The sequence below is a fragment of the Nycticebus coucang genome, chromosome 12 (genome assembly GCF_027406575.1).
Source record: "Nycticebus coucang isolate mNycCou1 chromosome 12, mNycCou1.pri, whole genome shotgun sequence".
Lineage (NCBI taxonomy): Eukaryota > Metazoa > Chordata > Mammalia > Primates > Lorisidae > Nycticebus > Nycticebus coucang.
The window spans coordinates 79,199,809-79,224,105 of record NC_069791.1 but is presented as its reverse complement, the minus strand read 5'-3'; the positions used below and the strand labels follow the sequence as shown (position 1 = coordinate 79,224,105).

The 24,297-nt window shown below is 40.6% G+C and overlaps 1 protein-coding gene across 5 annotated transcripts in view; it reads left to right on the top strand.

The window, feature by feature from the left end:
• Nucleotides 1–24,297, top strand: part of CALN1 (calneuron 1) — a 625,091-nt gene that overhangs the window by 437,019 nt on the left and 163,775 nt on the right. The window lies entirely within an intron of this gene.

The following is a 24,297-nucleotide window of genomic DNA, read 5'->3' as shown; positions in this document are numbered from 1 at the left end:
TATCTCACTATTCCCATAGAACGGAGTGTGGTAGAGAAAAATAATGCAAAAAATAAATATGTAATCAATAATAATAAAAGCTACAAAATATAGTAGGATGAGGGAATGAAGTGTTGGGAGGTATTGTTCTAAATCAGATGGAAAGGGGAAGGCCTCTCAGAGAGGGTAGCATTTATCCAGAATAAGCCTAATATATCCAGGGTTGGCAAGATGGCCAGTGTGGCCATTTCCTGAATTTTGTGGGCAGTCTGAGACTGGCAGCCACAGAGAAGCTGAGCAAAGTGCAGGTGAGAGTTGCAGTGAAGTCGTTCTGCTCCTGCTGAGCCAGAAACAAGCTGGGCGAGGAAATCGAATCAGCCTGGGAGAATGCGGTAGCATTTGGAGTCAGCTCTGTGTCAGGTGCCTTTCTTCCCCAGTCTCACCTTAGGTTGATGAGCTCAATTTAAAGAGCAAACTAATCAACCTTGAACAACTGTTGTGAAATGTGAACAACTCTCATGTCTGTTTTGCAAGGCTTTGGCTTACAGTACGTAGATGTCTGTCCAGAGCATCCATGGACAGAGCCAAAATATGTTGTGTTCTGGCATAGCTGTTAATCCTCTTTATGATCAGATTTAATCTAGCTCTAATCCTTCCTCACTAGAACGGCAAGAAATTCTGTGTCAGTCAGGTTTGAGGAGCTCCTCCTTACCCCTAGAGGCATGCGAGTGTCAGAGGGACGCCTAGAGCACAGAGTCAGGACGTGGACATCTTTGAGGAGCCATCATTTGCCCCCCCCCCCCCACACACACACACCTGCTTACGTCTAACTTGGTCTCCCAGCGCACACCTCACCACCTGGCCGCACAGCACTGGCCATCTTGCCAATCCCGTACACGTTAAGCTTGGTCTAGGTGACTGCTACCTTCTCTGATTTAGAATAGCGCTCCTCAATAACTTTATACCCTTGTCCTACTACACTTTCATAGCTCCTCTTTTTGACCTATGATATATTTATTTGTGCCTTAGTTTTCTCTATAACACTAAATTTTATGAGAAAAGAGAAATATATACCCATCTATCTACCTACCTATCCATCCATCTGCACACACACACACACACACACACATTTTGTTCGTTCACTTTTGTATCCTTACTATTTTGGGTGCTGAAATTCTTCAGGTATTAATGGCCCCCAAATATGTGTCCCTCCCCTCCAGGGCACAGAGATAACCTTCTTCTAACAGGGAACCAAAAACACATCACAATTTTTTTTCAACTACAATTCATTTAAACATTTTTTGCTTTTACGTAACTCTTAAATTGAACAAATATACTCTTAAAATAAAGCAACTCTGTCTCCCAAGGTCCTTCAATTTTTGTCTTCCCCTGCTATCAAATGAAAATATGGGCAGATTTTCTGGTCACCCTTAGACAATAAAAATGTCCTGTACTGTGGCCATGGAATTCACTCAGTGCCGTCTCTCTTCAGGCATTAACACCCCAGGACCAAAACCACAAGTTCAACTGAAGTCATATTTCTCCAGTGTCTCCTCCCAGCCAAGGTTGTGGGAAAGAGCTTGGCTGATTTGTCTCCCTTTTCTCCCCTGCTTCTCCTGTTCCCTCTCCAGCTCCTCATCCATGCTTTCTGGGTTAACAGGGATAGAGTTTGCGGGTAGAGGGAAGAACAAGGGTGGTTCCTAATGACTGGCACTGTTGTGTCGATCTGACCTCTCAGCTCACCACACTTATCAGATGGGTAAAGCCATCTCTTTCCACTTGGGCATTTTTATGTTTTCAAGGCCACCCCTTCTCCTCTGTTGCTCTATTGACCACTCCCTTTCAGTTCCCATGTCAGGTCAAATCCAGCTCCATTCCCATGGTCACTTCCCTCCTCTTCAGCCTCTAGGGATTCACTGATACCTGTAGCTTCTCAGCATGGAGCTCTGTTGTTCCTGCTAGGGGTCCTTCGGGCTGGCAGACCCCAATCTTTTGGGCATCAGGGACCAGTGTTGTGGAAGACAATTTTTCCGTGGATGGGGGTGGGGATGGCTTTAGGGTGGTTCAAGCACAATATGTCCTCATCTCAGATCATCAGGCAGCAGATTCTCATAAGCAGCACGCAGCCTAGATCCCTCATATGCACACCTTACAATAAGGTTCTTGCTCCTGTGAGAATCTAATTCCACGGCTGATCAGACAGGAGGTGAGCTTAGGTGGTAATGCAGTGATGGGGAGTGGCTGTAGGTACAGAGGAAGCTTCATTTGCTCACCTGCCTGCTGCTCACCTGCTGTGGGGCCTGGTCCTAGCAGGTCTCAGACTGGTGCCAGTTCATGGCCCAGGGGGTTGGGGACCCACTCTAGACGTATAGCATATAGCTTTGGACAATTTCATACCAGCTGTCTCATTAGGCCTATCTGGGCCATGAAAAACTCATATTTTCTTTTAGACCACATTATACCAACTTTTATACATCTCATATTTCTTATTCATTCACATTTTGTGGATATCCTTTGTCATTTATTAAATACTCATATATGTATTAAACTAATTCCTGATTCTGTAGTCTAGTCCACTGGTTTGTCCTCACACACACACACACCCCCAACATTACATTGATTTGTTGTCCTAGTGGTTCTCAAAGGGACTTTTCTTGTCCTAGAAACATTAGCATCAGCTGGAAATTTGTCAGAAATGCAAATACTTGGGTCCCATTCTAGACCTATAGCATAAGACATGCTGGGTGGGACCCGGCCATCTGTATTTTAACAAGCCGTCCAGGCAACTCTGATGCATGCTGAAGTTTAACAGCCACAGTGGTAAAATGGCTTTCTAGTATGTGCTTACATATTACACTATCTCATGAAACAAATGCCCCCTAATCTTTGTTTTATTTCAGATTTTGTCTATTCTTGGGCATTTGTTCTTCCAAATGAACAGTAATTTCTTTCAATTAAAAAGACCTGTGGTTCCAATGGGACATTGCAATGAATTATATATTAACATTGGGATTATTGGCATTTTTATGACATTAAGTGTTTATGTCTGAGAATATATCTTTTCATTTCTCCATCAATTTGATTTTATTGCTTTATTTTCACAGGGTCCTTTGACTTTCCTGTCCAATTTATTCATGAATAATTTATGGTTTGAAGTCATTATATTGAGTGAAGTACTTTATCCATTCCATTTCTATGTTTCTATTTCTAGAATAGAGAAAAACTATGAGATAAACTAAATATTCATCTTACAGGTAGCATAGCCAGTTTATTTAATTTTTTATTAATTATTTATTCAACTGGTTTATAAATTTTAGCAGTGACTTTTTAACAAAATAAATTTTCTTTTTTCTATGTTTATACTCATCTTTTTTCTTTTGCTGAATTCACTAGAACACACAAACAATGCTGAACAAAAATAATAGCTAAAGCAAATGTACCCCTCAAGTGCCTGATTCAGTTTAAAGCAGCATTACTGTTTCAACATTTCGAATAATGCTTACTATTGGACTTTGGTGGTCTCTAGTACATTTCAGTGGTTTCCTTCTTGACCTATTTTAATTAGTATTTTATTTGGAATGGCTGCTGAATTTTACCAAATGTCTTTTCAGCATCTATTCATATGTGTATATGGTTTTTTCCCTTTAGGTGTGTTACTCTCATTCTATAGCAAGAATGAAGCACAAATTACTATCTCAATTTTCTTGTCTCACCAGTTTTGCTTTCCTTAAACCAAAAGTTCTAACTGATTGCTTGGGTAAGTCATCTGAACCTATGAGGCTTAGGTATAACATAAATGTAACACATCTGATAAGCTGACACACAAATTCACAAACACCTAAACCTTGGAGCTATTTCATCTTTTACCAGCCCAAATAAGCAACACTACAAATAAAAAGTAATAATTGGTGACATTCATAGTGTGGTGAGTGAGAGGCTGAGTTTCCATGTCAGAGAGATAGGTCCAGATGTTTGTTCTGTCACTTGCAAGCTGGGCAACTTTGGGTAATAAAAATGGCTAACATGGTGTTTCTTGCTTTTCTTTACCTCTCTACATCACATCCTTTCCCTTCTGCTAAACAGAAGCCACTGTATCTACTTCACAGGGAGGGTCGTTATAGAGTACACATAAAGTTCATGTGTAATTTAATATAGTTTAACATAGTAAATTACACATAAACTTTATGAACACCCTATATGTATTGTAAAGAGTTCCAAAAAGTTAGCTCTGTACACTCATTTATGGAACTTTTCATTAAAAACTTGTCTTAGACTGTTTTCTCTAGCTATAATAGTAATTTATAAAGAGCAGATGTTTGTTGGCTTCATAGTTCTAGAGGGTGGGAAATCCGAGTGCATGACAGCAGCTTCTGGTGAAGTTTTCATAACCTGAAGGAAAAGCAGAAGGGCAGGTTAGCGTGTGCAAAAGGGACAAAGCATGAGCAGCGTTCTTGCTTTATAGCAGTCCACTCCTAGGGGAATTAATCCAGTTCTCACAAGCAAGAACTCACTCATTTCTTCAAGAATTACCCCAGTTCTACAAGAGTGGCATAAATTCCCTCACGACGGAGCCTTCATGACTCAAACACCTCTTAAAAGGTTCCACTACCTCTCAACACCATTACATTGGGAATCATATTTTAACTTGATTTAGGTGGAGACAGACTATTTCCAAGCGAAAACAAGACGCTTTTCCTTTTTCCTTATTAACTGTCAAAAACTAACCCACCACAGAGTAGAGGGGACCACTTACACATGCTAAATGCCCCATACCTCTCATCTGAGAAATAGGTTCTCCTGGAGGTTGGGTAGAGGCTTCTCGTCGACTGCTGGCATTGAGCCTCTGCTCACAGCCATGCACATCTTTGCTCCTCACCAGAGCCCATGGGCACTACCTTAGCAGACTGAGTGGGAAGTAACTAAAGTGCTAAGAGACCACATTCTCCCCTTGGGGAGTTGACAGTGACCAGTATGAAATTCCTGGAATTTTAGCCTGTCCAGAGTGTGGGCTTTCTTAGCCCATATCTTTCTCACCTTGGAAAGATAAGACAGGGAGCTCCTTACTATCCCTTTCTCCAGATACTCAGCTTCTGATGGTAGATGCCCACTCAGAGGCTGAACAGGGGATTAAGGACATGTTATTCCAACTCTCTTCCCAGTGTTTGGTTTCCTGCCATGACCTCCCACCATAGACTTATAATTGACAACTGTGCCCTGTGACCCAGATCCTCAATTGCTGACTTCATTATACCATGGTTCAGCACACCCTCAGTGGGCTTTCTGCCATGGTTCCCAAGCTGCAAAATGATTAACTGCTCTGTACCCGAAGGGCCTTCCTTGACTGAGTTCCTGCTTGGGAATCCATGTTTCCCTGTAAGTTGATCCCTGGTAATCGTTGGCAAACTTGGGCATGGCCCACACTGTGGCCTAGTTCTGGTAGATCTCTGGACTCCTGCATTGCTCCTTGCATTTGTCCATTGGCTAACACAGCTGGTGTGGCCAGTCCCTGGGGTGCTCATCTTACCAATCGCCTGTGCCACCTCACCTCAAACCACCCCAAAACACACACAGCTTTCCTGACTGTGCTTGGCCTTGATTGACTTGACTTCCGTGTCCCGAGTGTGGGTCTTTCTTCTCTCTTTGCCTTCCCATTATACCCTTGTTTTCCCTGGACTTGCCTTGCATTACCCAAAGTCTCAGCAATCACTGTAGAAACCAAAACCTTTGCCAGAATCTCTTTTCGCTAGAAATGGCCCCGGGGAATCACAGAAAAATAGAATTGTTTTCTTGTATTCCAGACCTGATTACTACAGTGACTGATGAATGCACACAACACCAATACTCAAAGCAGTCCCAGCCCACACAGCAACTGTGGCTTTTAATCACAAAGTCATTCCATGCTCTGGAACCCATGCTAGAAAATGTGAGCATAGCAAGAGTGCTTGTTCATTAGCTTTTGCTGCAGATGACCTTGTTTATCTCTCAGAATAATCACCTATCAGAATTTCTCTTGTTAACTCTAACAGCAATGATATCCTCTTAGATCTTAAGACATGATAGATGGATCTGTTTCCAAGAGCATTTTACCCATACAGAATAAAAGTTCAAGATAGTATTATACTTCTCTTCAGAAAATAAACACCCACAAGCGTGTGCTGGTGGATCTGAAACTTTAATGCTATATGCATTAAAACTATAGATTTCTGGGCCCTGTCTCCAAAAATTCTGATCTACTGGGGAGCACAGGAACGCTCATTTTATTTTTTGAGACAGAGTCTCACTCTGTTTCCCAGGCTAGAGTGTCATGGTGTCATAGCTCACAGCAACCTCAAACTCCTGGGCTCAAGCGATCTTCCTGCCTCAGCCTCCTGAGTAGCTGGGACCACGGGCACCCACCATAATGCCCAGCTAGTTTTTCTATTTTTAGAAGAGATGAGGTCTTGCTCTTGCTGATGCTGGTCTCAAATGCCTTGGCCTCCCAGAGTGCTGGGATCACAGGTGTGAGCCACTGCACCCAACTAGGATGCTTATTTTAAACAAGTTATCACAGGTGATTTTTAATTGGTGATTTGGGGACTATAGTTTTGATAAGAACTGGGTTAGATAAGAGAACATTAGTTTTGGAGAAAAACACTTGGGTGTTAATGGCCTTAGATTTTAGGTATTTGATTTCCATGTTCCAATCTATAAAGGGGAATCATAATGACAGCCCTCTTTGTTGTTACTGATATTATTTACATGACAATTGTGCATATAGGCAGCCAATCTCTCTGAACACATGTGAATGTGTCCACAGTAAAAGTTGTCACAAACCTTATGCATTTAACTCTGTGGGATAATAGAAGTACCCTCAAACCTTATCCAGTAATTTTTGTTGAACAATAAATAAGGCATAAAGTAGACACAGCAGCAAGAAAAACTTAAAGATAAATAGTCAGTTAGTAGACAGACTATAAAACCCCGGCAATCTGGTGCAGTTAATAAAGGGATGACATTAATGGTCTTAGAGGACACAATTTATTACATTACAATTGATGTACAGAAAAGTGACATTGAAATAGCAAGGAAACATTCTGGTACTAAGTTAAAATAAGGATGTGTTGTGTACAGCTTAGAACAATTTCTCAAAACTTTTTTTTAATTTTTTTATTAAATCATAGCTGTGTACATTAGTATGATCATGGGGCACCATACACTTGGTTCATAGACCGTTTGACACATTTTCATCACACTAGTTAACATAGCTTTTGTGGCATTTTCTTAGTTATTTTGCTAAGACCTTTACATTCCACATTTACTAGGATTCACATATACCCTTGAAAGATGCACCGCAGGTGTAATCCCATTAATCTCCCTCCCTCCACCTACCTCCCCCCTCCCTCCCCTCCCTTTCCCCCTTCTCCCTATTCTTAGGTTGTAACTGGGTTATAGCTTTCATGTGAAGGTCCTACATTAGTTTCATAATAAGGGTGAGTACATTGGGTACTTTTTCTTCCATTCTTGAGACACTTTACTAAGAAGAATATGTTCCAGCTCCATCCATGTAAACATGAAAGAGGTAAAGTCTCCATCTTTTTTTAAGGCTGCATAATATTCCATGGTGTACATATACCACAATTTATTAATCCATTCGTGGATCGATGGGCACTTGGGCTTTTTCCATGACTTAGCAATTATGAATAGGGCTGCAATAAATATTCTGATACAAATATCTTTGTTATGATGTGATTTTTGGTCTTCTGGGTATATGCCCAGTAGAGGGATTACAGGATTGAATGGCAGATCTATTTTTAGATCTCTAAGTGTTCTCCATATCTCTTTCCAAAAAGAATGTATTAATTTGCATTCCCACCAGCAGTGCAAAAGTGTTCCCTTTTCTCCACATCCACGCCAACATCTCTGGTCTTGGGATTTTGTGATGTAGGCTAGTCTCACTGGAGTTAGATGATATCTCAAAGTAGTTTTGATTTGCATTTCTCTGATGATTAAAGATGATGAGCATTTTTTCATATGTCTGAAGGCCATGCGCCTGTCTTCTTCAGAGAAGTTTCTCTTCAAGTCCCTTGCCCAGCCTCCAATGGGATCCCTTGTTCTTTTCGCAATTGCTAATGCGTTTGAGTTCTCTGTGGATTCTGGTTATTAAACCTTTGTCGGAGACATAACCTGCAAATATCTTTTCCCATTCTGAGGGCTGTTTGCTTTCTTTACTTACTGTGTTCTTGGCTGTGCAGAAGCTTTTTAGTTTGATCAAGTCCCAATAGTGTATTTTTGAAGCAGCTTCAATTGCCCGGGGGGTCCTTCTCATGAAAAACTCGCCCAACCCAATTTCTTCAAGAGTTTTCCCTGCACTCTCTTCTAGTATTTTTATAGTCTCATGTCTTAGGTTTAAATCTTTAATCCAGTGAGAGTCTATCTTGGTTAATAGTGAGAGGTGTGGGTCCAGTTTCAGTCTTCTACAGGTTGCCAGCCAATTCACCCAGCACCATTTGTTAAATAGGGAATCTTTTCCCCATTGAATGTTTTTAATTGGCTTGTCAAAGATTAAATAACGGTAATTAGCTGGATTCATCTCTTGGTTCTCTATTCTGTTCCAGACATCTACTTCTCTGTTTTTGTGCCAGTACCATGCTGTTTTGATCACTATCGATTTGTAGTATAGTCTGAGGTCTGGTAGCATGATTCCTCCTGCTTTGTTTTTATTTTTTAGTAATGTCTTGGCTATTCAAGGTTTTTTCTGATTCCATATAAAATGAAGTATTGTTTTTTTCAAGATCTTTAAAGTATGACAGTGGAGCTTTAATGGGGATTGCGTTGAAATTATATATTGCTTTGGGTAGTATGGACATTTTAACAATGTTGATTCTTCCCAACCATGAGCATGGTATATTTTTCCATTTGTTAACATTCTCAGCTATCTCTTTACTTAGAGTTTCATAGTTCTCTTTATATAGATCTTTCACGTCCTTTGTTAGATAAACTCCCAAATATTTCATCTTCTTTGGCACTACTGTGAATGGGATAGAGTCCTTAATTGTTTTTCAGCTTGACTATTGTTGGTATATATAAAGGCTACCGATTTATGAATGTTGATTTTGTAACCTGAGATGCTGCTATATTCCTTGATCACTTCTAAGAGTTTTGTAGTAGAGTCCCTAATATTTTCCATATATACAGTCATATCATCTGCGAAGAATGAAAGTTTGATCTCTTCTGACCCTATGTGGATACCCTTGATCGCCTTTTCTAAAAACTTTTAAAATAAAAACAAGCTTTGACTCTTAAAATGATAGACTTGAGGTAAAGGGCATTCATTAAGCAAATGTTTTTTGACACCTATTTTGTGTCAGGCACAGAAAAATAATCTTCCCTCATAGAGCGTACATTCTAGTGAAGGGGATAAGTCAATCAAGGATACAATTTTCAGGAAGATCATATTTATAGGACCAACCTCCGAACAATCTAGTAGGGGGATAAATAAATGATAGACTAACTGTGTCCAACACAGTAGCCACAAGCCACATATGGATATTGAAACTGAATTAAAATTAACATTAAAAGTTCAGTTCTTCTGTTGCATTGACCACTTTCAAGTGCTCAACAGCCACCTGTAGCCAGTGGCTACCAGGTTGGACAGCATAGAATTGACATTTCCATCATCACAGAAAGTTCTGTAGGGAGTCCCGAATTAGATTATGGTAGATGAGGAAATATACTAAGGTGGAGAATATGGGAAGGATGATGGGCCATGCAGGGAACAAATGTCTCTGCTAAGGTAACATTTGAGAAGGATGACATAAAAAAAAGGGTAGAGTAAATGATGAGAAATTGGAGGGAAGAGCATTCAGGAGAGGGAACAGAAGGTGCAGATGCCCTAAGGAGAAGCTGAGGCCCGGGTGGCCCAGGAAGAGCAAGGAGTCCCAGGCAGCATAAGGTCAGAGATGGAGGGTGGGGTGGACACCATATGAGGACATTGCCTTCTGTTCTTGTTTGGAAAGAGACAGAAAGCCACTGGAGGGTTTTGAGCACAGAGTGACATGAGTGCATATAATCTTTAGCAGGATAACTCTAGCTGTTGTGTTGCATATTGTCTAAAGCAGCAGTCCCCAACCTTTGTGGCACCAGGGACCAGTCCCATGGAAGATAATTTTTCCATGGATGGGGCCGCAGGGTGGATGGACCAAGGATGGGTAGTTTCAGGATGAGTCAAATACATTACATGTCCACCTCAGGTCATCAGGCATTGGATTCCCATAAAGAGCTTGCAACCTAGATCCCTTGCATGCATGGTTTACAGTAGGGTTTGGCTCCTATGAGAATTTAATGTCACCACTTATCTGATAGGAGGTAGAGCTCAGGCAGTGATATGAGTGATGGGAAGCGGCTGTAAATACAGATGAAGCTTTCCTCACTGCCTGCCTTCTATGCAGCCCCATTCCTAATAAATCACAGACTGATACCAGTCCGCAACCTAGAAGTTGGGGGCCACGGGTCTAAAGGGGAGCAAGGGCTGATGCAGGAACTATGTGGCAGATTTTTAACAATAGTCTAAATAGGGGATGATGGTGAACTTGGACACCATGGTAACAAGGGTTGGGAAGGAATGGTCAGATGCTGGAGATATTTTGAAAGTAGAGACAAGAGGATTTGCTGGAGATAAGGTATGAGAGAGCAGCATTGGGTCTGGGCCAAGCTGAGTTAAGGGTTTGGGCCTGTGCACAGAAGGATTGACCTACCTGCCCTTCACTGCAATGGGCAAGACAGTGAAATAGATTTGGTGGAAAAAATCAGAAGTCCAACATAGGGCACATTAAGATCGATGCCTTTTGATGTCAAAGTGGAGAAGCTGAGAGTACATGGGACATGAGCGTCTAGGTCCAGGCAGGTGATAAACCTCTGACAATCTCCTGAACTTTCACCACGAGACCATCTGAGATCACCCAGCAAGTGTGGTGAGACGAGGAATGTTCCAACCGCCCACCTGATCCCTGAACATCATGAAATCTGAGGGATTAGGAGACATTGGCAAAGGAGGCAGAGGACAAGAGGGAGGTCCAGGAGTGTGGTGTGCTGGGGTGACAAAATAAGTGAGAGTTTCAAGGTGTCAAAATTTCCAGACAATCAGATAATCCTCCCTTGTAAGAAAAAACAATAACTAGCTTGTTTGTCTGCTGATGGGAAAGAGCCAAGGGGGGAAGCAAACTGATGATACAGGAAAGAGACTTCTGGGGAAATGAGTGAGGCTGAACTGTGGCCCCCAAGGAAGGCTGACCATTGTGGGGGTATGGACAAGAATGGCAGGTGCATTACTCAGGGAAGCAGAGCACTCCTCTTCTGCTGCTTTAGTTTATTTCAGTAAAGTAGAAAGCTCGAGTCATCACTGAGGAAGGATGGAGTAGAAAGTGTGGATTGTGTCTTCCGGGGCAGCAGGATGGAGCCTGTGGAATGTGGTTTGGGGGCCCCCTGAGGGTGGAGGTGGAAAATGTACAGTGACACCAGGTGACCCGGTGTGGTGCTTTTCCCCAGTCACACTCAGTGGTGTGGGTGCAGGTCTGGTGCAGGTGGAGGGCTGAGTGTGTCCACTTTGGATTTGAGAAAGCCCCACGGGCAGCAGAACTGGGGAAAGGAGGCCGGATGATAATTCACACTAATTGGAAACAAGGAGAAGAGTCACCATTAGCAAATACATAAATTTTTTTAAGCTCTTTTATTCATTAAAATTTTATTCTGTAATTGATGTTCAGCTGGGGCTTGCTAAAACAAATAAATAAAGCTGTATTTAATTAGCTACAATATTTACATTTCAGCACTTAATGAGCTAACAGCTATTAAAAGAGTTTGTTCTCTTAAGTAGATTGAAAATCTCCCTGCAATTTTTCCTTTTTTTCTTTTTGCTTAATCATTCCTTCAACAGGTGTATGTTGTCAGCCAGTCAAGGGCCCAGAAATCCCTTGGAATGGAAGGAGAAACCAAATATGTAGAAAATATGTCCCCTGCCTATAGGAAACAGATATTATATAATAAGCAATAAAAATAGAATCCCACCTGGTACTAAGCAAAGTCTTTTTCCTTCACCAATTGTGTAAGGCCCAAGCCAATTGCCCACTAATTAATTCAGAATAAAGTACAGGTTAATGCGATTTAACCGTATTTTATGCTTTGTCATTTGCCATTTTATCAGCATCATCCTTGATCCCTTTTCCTTCTCAGTACTTTCCTATTCTTTGCAGCTAATTAGTTGTATGACTTTTTTTAATGGAGCTTGTTTTTTCCTAATTATAAAAGTAACAAGTGCTCAATATAAAAATTATAGAAAATGTAGAAAGTTAGGAACAAGGGCAAAAATAGTCCTAACTATTCAAGACAGCTGCTAATAGTATTTTAGCTTTCTTTTAGCCTTTTTCCTTAAAAATTAATCTTTATTTATGAATCATTTCCCACCTACAGACAGGTCTAAAAAATAAACAATAAAAAGGTATAAAAAATAATTTAAAAACAATCCAGTTAACTGATGTTAACATTTTGTTGTAGGTGCTTTAGAACACTCTGTTTTTATAGGAAATAAAATATTATAGATCCAAGTAAAAGCCCATGCCCATTTCTTGTCCTTCTTTCTCTCCCCAGCAGTAACCACTGCCATTGAGTATTTCGTAAGGGCCACTAATCCTTGGCCGTGTGGGTTTGGTGTCTTGGTTTCAGCAGTGGGAGGGCACCCTGGAAGTCTGGCCCATGCACATGGTGACCCGTTCATCCCCAAGACATCATCTGGGAGCAGCTTACAATCTTAATCACTTGCCCTTCTCTGGCATCTTCCAACCCTATTACACAATTCCATTTTCTCCTTCAAATAACTTAATAACCTGCAGGGTGGAGTGCAAACAGACTACCTCATGAATATTCAGAGGTCAGTCTTTCACTATGTTACAAGAGTATAAAATTACTCCCAGGTTAAGTCCATCTGCCGTCTCTGGACTTTTGGTTTTGTTTTTGTTTTTTTTGCAGTTTTTGGCCGGGGCTGGGTTTGAACCCACCACCTCTGGTATATGGGGCCGGCGCCCTACTCCTTTGAGCCACAGGTGCCACCTGATTACAAGTTATATTTTATATGAAGAAATATGAAAGGGCATAGAACAATAGCTTTAAATAGCCACGCCCAGAAGTTGACCCACATACCAGTATTTAAAGGAGTATTTTTCTCAGGTCTTGAAAAGTTCTGATGAACACACCAACATTTAAAGGAGTATTTTTCTCAGGTCTTGAAAAGGTCTGATGAAGCTGTGATGTGTGGGTCCTTCAGGGAAGGCTTCCTATATCCCACTCCAGGAGACAGGGAGCACTGTTTCCTTCCCTCTCGGCAGGTCTGGTGCCGGTGGTACGCTGAGTTGAGGTTGTTGAAGTGACCAGAGTGACCCCACCCAACTTGTTTTTAAAAAGGAGATCATCAGAGTAAGAGGAAATGATTCAGGCTACTGTTTGGTCAGCCGAGCTGCCCTCTCCTGGTCTCCTTTCTAGAATCAGTTTCTATTTCTGTGGGTACATCTGTTCTTCAGCTATAAACACAATGATTGAAATATTATCATTCATATCCTCTTCGAATATTGATAGGGCAAATAATTTCTTCCCCCTCTTCCTAGTTCTTCTGATTCTAGGATAGGGATAGACTTCATAGGCATAAATATGTTGAAAGCAGAAATAAAGCAAAAAATAAATGGCAATGCAGTTGAAACACTTTTTAAAAATCTTCTAAAAAATATTTTATGCGTAAAAAAACCATACATTAAAATAAATGATGAACAAGGAGAAGTGTCTATCATCTATGTTTAAAACAGAAGTGTATTTCTTAAATATGTAAATAGTTCTCATAGATCAATAAGAGCTGAGTCAGAGAAGTGTTCAGCTACTTACAAAACCTACAAGCCTGCCTTTGGCATGGCTGTTCTCACAGCCCTGACTAGCTAGGCACTAGTACAGTGGATTTTCAATGGTTAAAAAGAACACCAAACAAAAAAAGGGAACATTCAACAAAACAGTCCCCATCTCTCCCACAACCCACCACCAAATGATTCAGATCCACTTGTGGTCAAATTCTAGTGGGCTGAAACTCCTATTATGTTCCTAAGGATGTTTTGATGAATTATGTAGTTTTCAGGTTATTGTAAATGGGCTCTCTTTCCCTCATATTTTCTAACAGACTCCCTCTGATGTGTAAAGTAGCTATTGATTTTGTAGGTTTATTTTCATTTCAGATCATGCTCTATTAGTTCAAGTCATGTTACTGTAAGTCCCATTAGATTTTTTAGCAGACGAATTACCCGCATATAATATACTTTTGTCTCCTTCCTTCAAAGAGCAAAACCTTTCCTTCTACTTTACGCCCGTACTACATCAGTTTGAAATTCTAGGACAATGTTAAATTATTCTGAAGTGGAAAATCGGCTTATATTGTTCTGGATTTTAACTGGCCTATCTCCAGGCTGAAGCCTTCAGTAAAAGGTTGACTGGTGGTTTTTGTTAGTGATTCTCCGTCCTGTTACGTATTCTGTTCACATCATCATTAGCTTGCTAAAAGGTTTACAACTCAAAACTGAAAATTGAATCTTATCACATCTCTTTCAACATCCATTCGCATTTTTTACCTATAGCACATTCATGTTACTAAATAAAATATGAATAGTAAAAGGGGGGAATGTCTATAAAACAGGTTCTGACAATTCAGTACCCTCCTTGGGAAGCTGTGCACCAGAGCCTAGTCCACCCTCCAAAGCAATTTTGGAACTCTTTTTCTGGAAGGACCATCAGAGCTGTCATCGTACAAAGCTCTGACAATAAAGTTCACAAACTTGCCACAGAGTGCTTATATTGGCAGCACTATACAAAAACCTCGGCAAGGTTTTGTGACATTGGTACGTCAGGGTCTCACGGCTGTGTTCATGTCAACATATGGGTGGTGTCTTACTGTGTGGCATTCTCTGTTGTTTTGCATGTTGTACAATGACAGATCTCATGGCCGTTCCAGAAATAGAGTTCCAAAATTGCTTTGAAGGGTGGACTAGGCAGTGGCGTCGGTGCACAGCTCCCCAAGGGGAGTAACTGGAAGGTGACCGTAGTGATATGTAGCAATGAAGTAGGAAGCTCTTTTTCTAGGATGAGTTCCAAACTTAATTGTCAGACCTCATATATGTCATTAAATATATTACATATATAATGTGTATATATGCGCACTGCATCATACATATGTAACCTATAACAAATAAATTTGTCTCGTATTAAGCATCTTTTACATTTCTCAGAAAACTGCTATTAATATACCTTGAATTTTATTTGCTATTCCTTCTAAAGATGGTAATTTTAATTTGGGCTTTTTTTTTTTAACAGAAATACTAAACTGTGAGCCTTTTCTTAGGTCTTTAAATAATATTCTACAAAAGTAACTTCAAGTAAACTTTTAATTGAATCTAACATAAAAGTGTGCAGTTCCAAATGTGTAGCTCTATGAAACTTCATAAACGCAGTACACTGGACCGAACAGCACTCACGAGGCAGAACCAGGTTGCCGGGAGGAGCAGTGTTTTGTTTGGTTTCTGGTTTGCTATCTCATGGATGAACACTCTTTCAAGTTTGATATGAAAGGAGGATGCAGGAGATCAGATGACTTTGGAGTATACCTGCACACAGGAGTCCACACTTGAGTTTCAGACTATTACTATAGCCAAGGGTCAATGATATAAACTGGAGGTCAGAGGTGAAAGAAGAAATCAGAGGTTATAGGAACCTCTGAACGGAACAGTCCTCAAACCTTTCTGTCGAAGATGGTGCTGAGTGATGGGAATACATCAACACAGAGAGTGGGTCAGGCCAGCAGTCCCTGACCTTTCTGGTACCAGGGACCAGTTTCATGGAAGACAGTTTTTCCACAGATCAGGAGGTAGGTAGGGGACAGGGGATGGGAGCAGGCTGGATTGGGGGCATTAGATTCTCATAAGGAATGTGTAATCTAGATCCCTCATGTCCACTTTACAGGAGGGTTCTCACTCTCACTTGTATGAGAATCTAATGCCGCTGCTGATCTGACAGGAGGCGGAGCTCAGGTGGTGATGTGAGTGATGGGGAGCAGCTGTAAATACAGATGAAGCTCCACTTGCTCACCTCCTGCTGTGCAGCCCAGTTCCTAATAGGCCCTGGCAGTCTGGGGCCCACGGACTACAGGGGGTGGGGCTGACTTGGTGTCTGAAGGTCAAAAGACAATTGAAAAATGCCGCCTGAGCAGAGGGACCCACCTCTGTGAATTCAGGAAGGCTTGTTCAGCTTAAATCTTTTGTAACATTTCATCATTGCCTGACTTCTGTGCCAGGACCCTGCCGCTCTTGACCTGCCTCCTTGATAATAGAAAACACAGAATACTCACTGTTCTCGGGAGCACGTGTGCTGTCTGGAGCCCCTGGACCACGAGGAACTCAGCCGTTCCTCCTTCTGCCCTTTTCCTTTTCTAATTATTGTTTTATATTTTCATCGAACGTCTTGGTTAAAAATACCTTGGTCTTTGGACCCTTCTCCAGTGAAAGGAGTAAATTAAACAATTTACTTCACATTAAAATTAATGAAGGATTGCGGAGCCCTTGCCTGGGGCGATCAGCTGCAGCCTGGGCCGCTGGCCTGATTAAGTGAGCGTGGGCAACTCCACTGAGAGAACGAGGGAGGGGAGGAGAGGGAAGCTGGCTGGAGACAGAGTGAAGGGATGGACGTGGGCAAACCTCCCCTGGTGGTTTCTCAAGAGGATCAATCCTTGGAAATGCCCAAGGCACTAGCTCTCCACCAAAATGGGCGAGCAGCAGCCTCAGTCAGCACTCTCAGCCCTTCTGTCGAAACATCTTTGATTCACAAGCTGAATTCCCATTTTGCAAGGGTCTGACACATTCCCTGTATTGAATTCTTAACTCCGAGCAATGTGGCATTTGCTTTGATGGTGCCAGAGGCAGGAAGCTGGGTAATGCATGTTTCTTCAAAAATGTATTTCATAGCCATGAAAGATTCCAGAGTATGGAGGCTCCAAAACTCATTTAGCTATTACTCATCTGTGAGATTATTTAACCCATTTCCTTCCTACTAATTACAAATAACTATAATAGATACCTTTCACCAATCTATTATAGTTAATACAATTCTATCAGGATTGAATTTCTGATTCTTTTTTAAAATAGTCCATTTGAATAACATATAGTTTCTGCACTTAAGCCTTGACAAGTTTGCAATTTACTTGTCCATGATCTTGTCTAAAGTGATAACATTGTTATATTGAACAGAAATGGCAAATAAAGCTGAGTGAAAAGTCTGATGTGTTTTTTACAGATGGTTTACCTCCATATATAGATGTATATGTGTTCATCGTGTGTGTGTGTGTGTGTGTGATAAATATTGTTTTTAAATTCTAAAAGATCTTTGATTCTAAAATATAACATCAATTGGAAAAAAGACTTTGGAGCAAAGATGAACTAGAAAGGTCTGTATTAAATGCACATGCAGTCAGGATGCAGTCAGCTACAGAAATCAACTCTGGTTAATCCAAGTTGAAAAAAAAAATTATTATAAAGATCTGGTAGCTCAAGGAATTCAGAGGCAGGGTGGTGAGCCAGTTTGGGAGAAGGTATAGCAAATCAGTAAGGCAGGGTAGCTGGCTCTGCAGTCCACATGCCACCACACACCTGCTCGAGTCAGACCCTTCCTGCCGCCCTGGACTTGGAGTGCCCACTGAGAGTCACAACACTTTGGGTGCTGCCCAAAGTCAGACAGAACTTCCACAACAGGTTCTTTGCAGCACTAGATTCAGATTGAAAGTCTAGGGTGGTACATCTGAATGGTCAAGCCAGGGTGAATTTTATGGCCTTTGGGGCTTCTAAGTTGAGAGGGACAATACTCCCAAGGCTCATAAAATAGAAGACCCTTCAATGTAGAAATGGAAATTTGGTGGTGTCCAAAAAGGAATCATTAAATTTCCACCAGAGCAGTCTTTCTCCAACATTAGCGAAAGAATCACCTAGAAAGCTTCATAAAAAGTGAACTCCTGAGTTGCACCTCCTGAAGTTCAGGTTAGGTGCGAGACCAGCAAGCCTGCATTTGTGATCAGTGCTCAGGTGCTGAGCCACAGGCTGCTGGGCCACAGAGCACACTTTGAGAACTGCCCTGGAGCAGCAGTCCCCACCCAACCTTCTTGGCAACAGGGACGCATTTCACGGAAGACACTTTTTCTACAGACCAGAAGTTGGCGATGGGGGATGGTTTCGGGACGATTCAAGTGCATTACCTTGATTGTGCACTTTATTTCTGTGATTATTACATTGTAATATATAATGAAATAATTATATAATGCACCACAATGCAGAATCAATGAGAACCCTGATCTTGTTTTCCTGCAACTAGACAGTCCCATCTGGGGGTGATGGGAGACAGTGACGGATAAAGCTACAGGAGTGGGGACTCAGGTGGCCATGTGAGTATGGGGAGCGGCTACAAATGCAAATAAAGCCTCACTGGCTAACCTGATGCGTACCTCCTGCTGTGCAGCCTGGTTGCTAACAGGTCTCAGACCTGCACCAATCCACAGCTAGAGGGTAGGAGATGACAGTCTTAGAACACATATTTATTTTTAACAGACATGGCATACCTTGATGCTTACAATTATATATTACTTTTTCTTCTTTATTGACACAAAAGTTGAGCTTAACTTTTGTGCTCATGACCGCTTTGGCCTAATTTTGAATTGCAATGTAATTTTGAGATTTATCAAAGAATTCTGAGTTTTTTTGCTTTTTTTTATTAATTTAATTTCTTGGTTTAATTGAATTCAGTTTGACTTCACAGTATATTGTTTTTCTTGAAAAATGAACCTGAAGCTTATGACAGATATTACACCCTAAGTGATAGACATTCATGGTGATGATTCAACCACATAGCTTCTTCCAAGTTTGGAAATGACTGTGAGCTTTCAAGAGAGTTTGGCAATTTCAACTGCATCTAATTGCACTGTCTAGCATGACACTGCCAGTCTGCAGGGTTCAAAGGCACTTTTTCATTGCTGTGCTACAGTGCACTCTTTTTCTTGTTTTTAATTATGAAAATTGTTTAAAATAGGAAAAAGAACAGAGCCTTTACAACAAACACCAACATAGCCTCTATGCAGAACTAACAAACATCACCAACTTGCTGAAATGGCTTCTGACCTTTTCTTTCCTCTTAAAATAAATACCGCATTACTGATTTCGTTGATAATCCGTCCTCTCCCTTGTGCCTTTTTAGAAGAAACCACTGTCATGAGTTAGGGGTGTTTTCTTCTAGCCCATGTTTTGCGGAGACCTTTTTAAAGCAAATATCAAGGATCCAAATTTAAGTTGAAATTCTACCATCTGTTTGGCCCCTACCTCAAACCCTAAACACACCAAAAAAAAAAAAAAAAAAAATTAGAGTGATTCATAGACCCAAAAAGCTAAAAACTATAAAGGGTCTGGAAGAGAATAGGAGTGTATGTTCACAACCTGGAGGCAGGCAAAGGTGTTCTGGATGGAATACAGAAGTCACAAACCATAAATAAAATGACTTATTGGACTTCTTGAACATTTAAAACTTCAAAGGGACAGCAGATGTCAGTTAAGATGGGGGAATCATTTCAAGAGCTCTATTGTATGTGATGATAATTCTTGTTAATGTCAATATAATGTATATTTGAAAATTATTAACAGGGTGGCGCCTGTGGCTCAAAGGAGTAGGGCGCCGGCCCCATATACCGGAGGTGGCAGGTTCAAACCAGGCCCCGGCCAAAAAAAAAAGAAAAAAAACTGCAAAAAAAAGAAAATTACAAACAGAGATCTTAGTAGTCTCACCACAAAAGTGATAAATAGGTGAGGTAATATGTATATTAAATAGCTTGATTTAGCCATTTCACAAGGTATGCATATATCAAAACATTAGGTTGGGCACCATAAATATAGGAGGGGGGCCATAAAGTTTGTGTGCAACTTTAAGTTGCACACAAACATTATGAATACCCTGTATATATAATTTTAACCTGCCAAATAAATAATAATTTTCTTTAAAAAGGTTGGCAAACAGATCTTACAAATGATCCCACTTAAATTTTTTTCTCTTGAAACTTCAGCTCTTTAAGAAGAACCAGTAAAGATATGAAAAAGACAAGCCATGTCTTAGGAAAAAAATGTTTCCAATTGATCTGTCTAACAAAAGACTTAGAGGCAGAATATATATTTTAAAAGGCTTACAACTTGGCAATATTTAAAAAGACAGTCCAATAAAGAATGTGCACAAATACTTGGCCACTTTACAGAAGAAAATGTGTAAGTGGCTAATAAGTACAATAAATATAATGACAACATCATTTGTCTCAGAGAAATGATGGATTAAAATAGCCACGCGTTATCCACTTCTTGCTAATGAAGAAAGCTAAAGTTTAAAAGCCTGATAATATTAAATGCTGGCAAGTATGTGGAGTACACGTATTTCTCCTACATTACTGGTAGAAGTGTAAAATGTTATCATCACTTTGGAAAACTTCCTGGCAGTTCTTACAAAGTTAGATATACACTTGCCTTACAACCCAAGAGAAGTAAAAACCCAGGTCCGTAAAATGGTGTGTACAAGATTGTTCACGGCAGCCTTGATCATCATAGCCAGAAACTAGAACCAACCAAATGTCAATCAACAAGAGAACAAAAAGAAATAATGGTAAATGTATGTACAGTGAAATACTCTTTAACAGCAAAATGGAATGAACTAATCCTGCTCTAACAACATGGGTGAGTTTCAGAAGCATTCCTTCCGTCCCTTGGTGTGGGTCACAGGCTTTGCCTTCTCCTCCTGGTGTTCTGCAGGGCAGGAAAACCACAGCTTCCAGCCGTGAAGCTGAGCAGATCCTCTCAGGGATCAAGCCAGCTCCCAGCTCTCCTTAAATAACTGGTTTCCACTTCGCCCTCTGAAAAGTTCTTTCTTTCCTGCCAGTTCAGAGATATGTTTGTTTGTTCATTTTTCTGTATCAGGTACAGAACTGAATTAATTATGTTCATTTGCGGCACCAGGTAATCTCAGATCCATGCAAAGCCTTTCTTTTCTTTTCTTCCCTCCCCTCCCCTCCCCTCCCCTCCCCTCCCCTTCCCATCCCATCCTATCTCTCTATTGCTCCTGTTTCACCTCCACCCCTCTGGGCAAACTTCTGAAGGATATGAATGTGTGTCTGTTGGTGCAAAGTTTGTGTTTTTGTTTTGAGTGTGTGTATTTTTAATGTATATAAATGGTATCGTGTTTGTTCATTCATTTATCAAATATGTAGTAAGTACTGACTATGTGCCAAGCACTATTCAGATGCAGGGATACGGCAGTAAACAAAGTTGACAAAATATATTTCATCCTCTACTTTGTTAACTACTCTACGCTTTTAAGAGTTAATCATGTTGTTACGTGTACATATGACTCATTTCTATTACCTTCCTGCCAACCATGGGACTCTTCAGAGCTAAGTAATTACTCTTATTACTCCAGTATGGACCCTTCCCAAATCTACAATTCCCTCCCCCCGAAATACTATTATGCTGAATGTTTTTGTCACGTTTCACAAATAATGCCATGCTCCTTTAGCATTCTTGCTTTTCATTTCACCCAGCATGTCCGTACACTAAGCAGTCATCTCTCTTTTTTTTGTTGTTGTTGTTGTAAAGACAGAAATGTTTTTTAATAGTTTCTTTTTTTTTATTGAGGTAAAATATACACAGATAATTTACTATCTTTACTATTTTTTTTCAAGAGACAGGGTCTCACACTGCTGACCAGGCTGGAGTGTGGTGGCACAATCACAGCCCACTGCAGCTTCAAACTCCTGGGTTTTAATAGACCATCCAGCCTCAGCCTCCTGAGTAGCTGGGACTACAGGTGCATTCCACCACCCACCTGGAGAGTCAGGGTCTTTCTCACTATGTTGCCCAGGCTGGTTTTTGTTTTTGTTGTTTTTTTTTATTGTTAAATCATAGCTGTGTACATTAGTGCAATCGCCTGTACCCATTCTAAGATGCACCATAGATGTGGCCCCACCCATTACCCTCCCTCCACCAAAACCTCCCCTCTCCCTTCCCCTTCCTTGGCCCTTTCCCCATTGTCTTGTGCTATAGTTGGGTTATAGCCTTCATGTGAAAGCTATAATTTAGCTTCATAGTAGGGCTGAGTACATTGGATACTTTTTCTTCCATTCCTGAGATGCTTTGCTAAGAAGAATATGTTCCAGCTCCATCCATGTAAACATGAAAGAGGTAAAGTCTCCATATTTCTTTAAGGCTGCATAATATTCCATGGTATACGTGTACCACAATTTGCTAGTCCATTCGTGGGTCGATGGGCACTTGGGCTTCTTCCATGAATTGGCAATTATGAATTGGGCTGCAATAAACATTCTGGTACAGATGTCTTTGTTATATTGTGACTTTTGGTCTTCTGGATATAAACCTAGTAAAGGAATTATAGGATCGAATGGCAGGTCTATTTTTACGTCTCTAAGTGTTCTCCAAACATCCTTCCAGAAGGAACGTATTAGTGGGCATTCCCACCAGCAGTGTAGAAGTGTGCCCTTTCCTCCACATCCATGCCAACATTTCTGGTTTTGGGATTTTGTTATGTGGGCTACTCTTACTGGGGTTAGGTGATATCTCAGAGTAGTTTTGATTTGCATTTCTCTGATGATTAAGGATGATGAGCTTTTTTTCATGTGTTTGTAGATCTTGCGTCGGTCTTCTTTAGAGAAGTTTCTCTTCACGTCCCTTGCCCACCCTGAGATGGGATCACATGTTCTTTTCTTCTTGATATGTTTGAGTTCTCTGTGGATTCTGGTTATTAGACCTTTATTGGAGGTACAACCTGCAAATATTTTCTCCCATTCTGAGGGCTGTCTGCTTGCTTTACTCACTATGTTCTTGGCTGTGCAGAAGCTTTTTAGTTTGATCAGGTCCCAGTAGTGTATTTTTGATACTGCTTCAATTGCCTGGGGAGTCCTCCTTATAAAATATTCACCCAGGCCGATTCCTTCAAGAGTTTTCCCTGCACTTTCTTCAAGTATTTTTATAGTTTCATGTCTTAAGTTTAAATCTTTTATCCAGTGAGAGTCTATCTTAGTTAATGGTGAAAGGTGTGGGTCCAGTTTCAATCTTCTACAGGTTGCCAGCCAGTTTACCCAGCACCATTTGTTAAATAGGGAATCTTTTCCCCACTGAATGTTTTTAATTGGCTTGTCAAAGATCAAATAATGGTAGATAGCTGGATCCATCTCTTGGTTCTCTATTCTGTTCCAGACATCTACTTCTCTGCTTTTGTGCCAGTACCATGCTGTTTTGATCACTATGGATTTATAGTACAGTCTCGGGTCTGGTAGCATGATTCCTCCTGCTTTGTTTTTATTGCTCAGTAATGTTTTGGCTATTCGAGGTTTTTTCTGATTCCATATAAAATGAAGTATTATTTTTTCAAGATCTTTAAAGTATGACTGGAGCTTTAATAGGAATTGCATTAAAATTATATATTGCTTTGGGCAGTATGGACATTTTAACAATGGCACAGGTTCCATGTTGAGGAGATTTTACTTAGTCAGTTTTCTCATGATGGACACTTGGTTCCAGTGTTTTTTCCTTTCACAGGAATCCTGCAACAAACACACCTGTTATTGCCTCCGTGTGCACAGGTGTGAAGGTACCTATAGAGGAGATTCAGGGAAGAAGAATCGCCACATTGTTGGCCATGCACATTTTCAGCTTTAATAGATAATGTCAAATTGTCTTTTAAACTAGGTTTATCTTGCATTTCCGTGATTACTAATAAAGATTAAATAGCTTTCCATCGATAGTATTTATTATGCATTTATGTATTTCTTCGTCAGTTATTCAATATATTCTTGGTTTTTTCATTTTTCTTTTTAAGTTTTTACTCTTTTTATGTATTCTAGATATTACTCCTTTGTTTATTATAAATGTTGAAAACATTTTCTCAGCAAGTATCCAATATACTCGATACTAATATGTAACCAGTAGACAAAAATATACACTCATATAAGAGAAAAACACAATTAAACTCAAGTGGGAGGATGGGGGAGGAAAGAGAAGAGAAGGGGGATTGGTAAACTCTTACCTAACAGGTACCGTGTAGGGATATATGGCACACTCCCTGGGTGAGGGGCACACTACAACTTGGACTTACCTAGCAAATGTAAACAAAGTAACCTAATCATCTGCACCCTCACATTCATCTGAAAAAGAACAATTTTCTCTTGGTCTGCAGATTATCTCT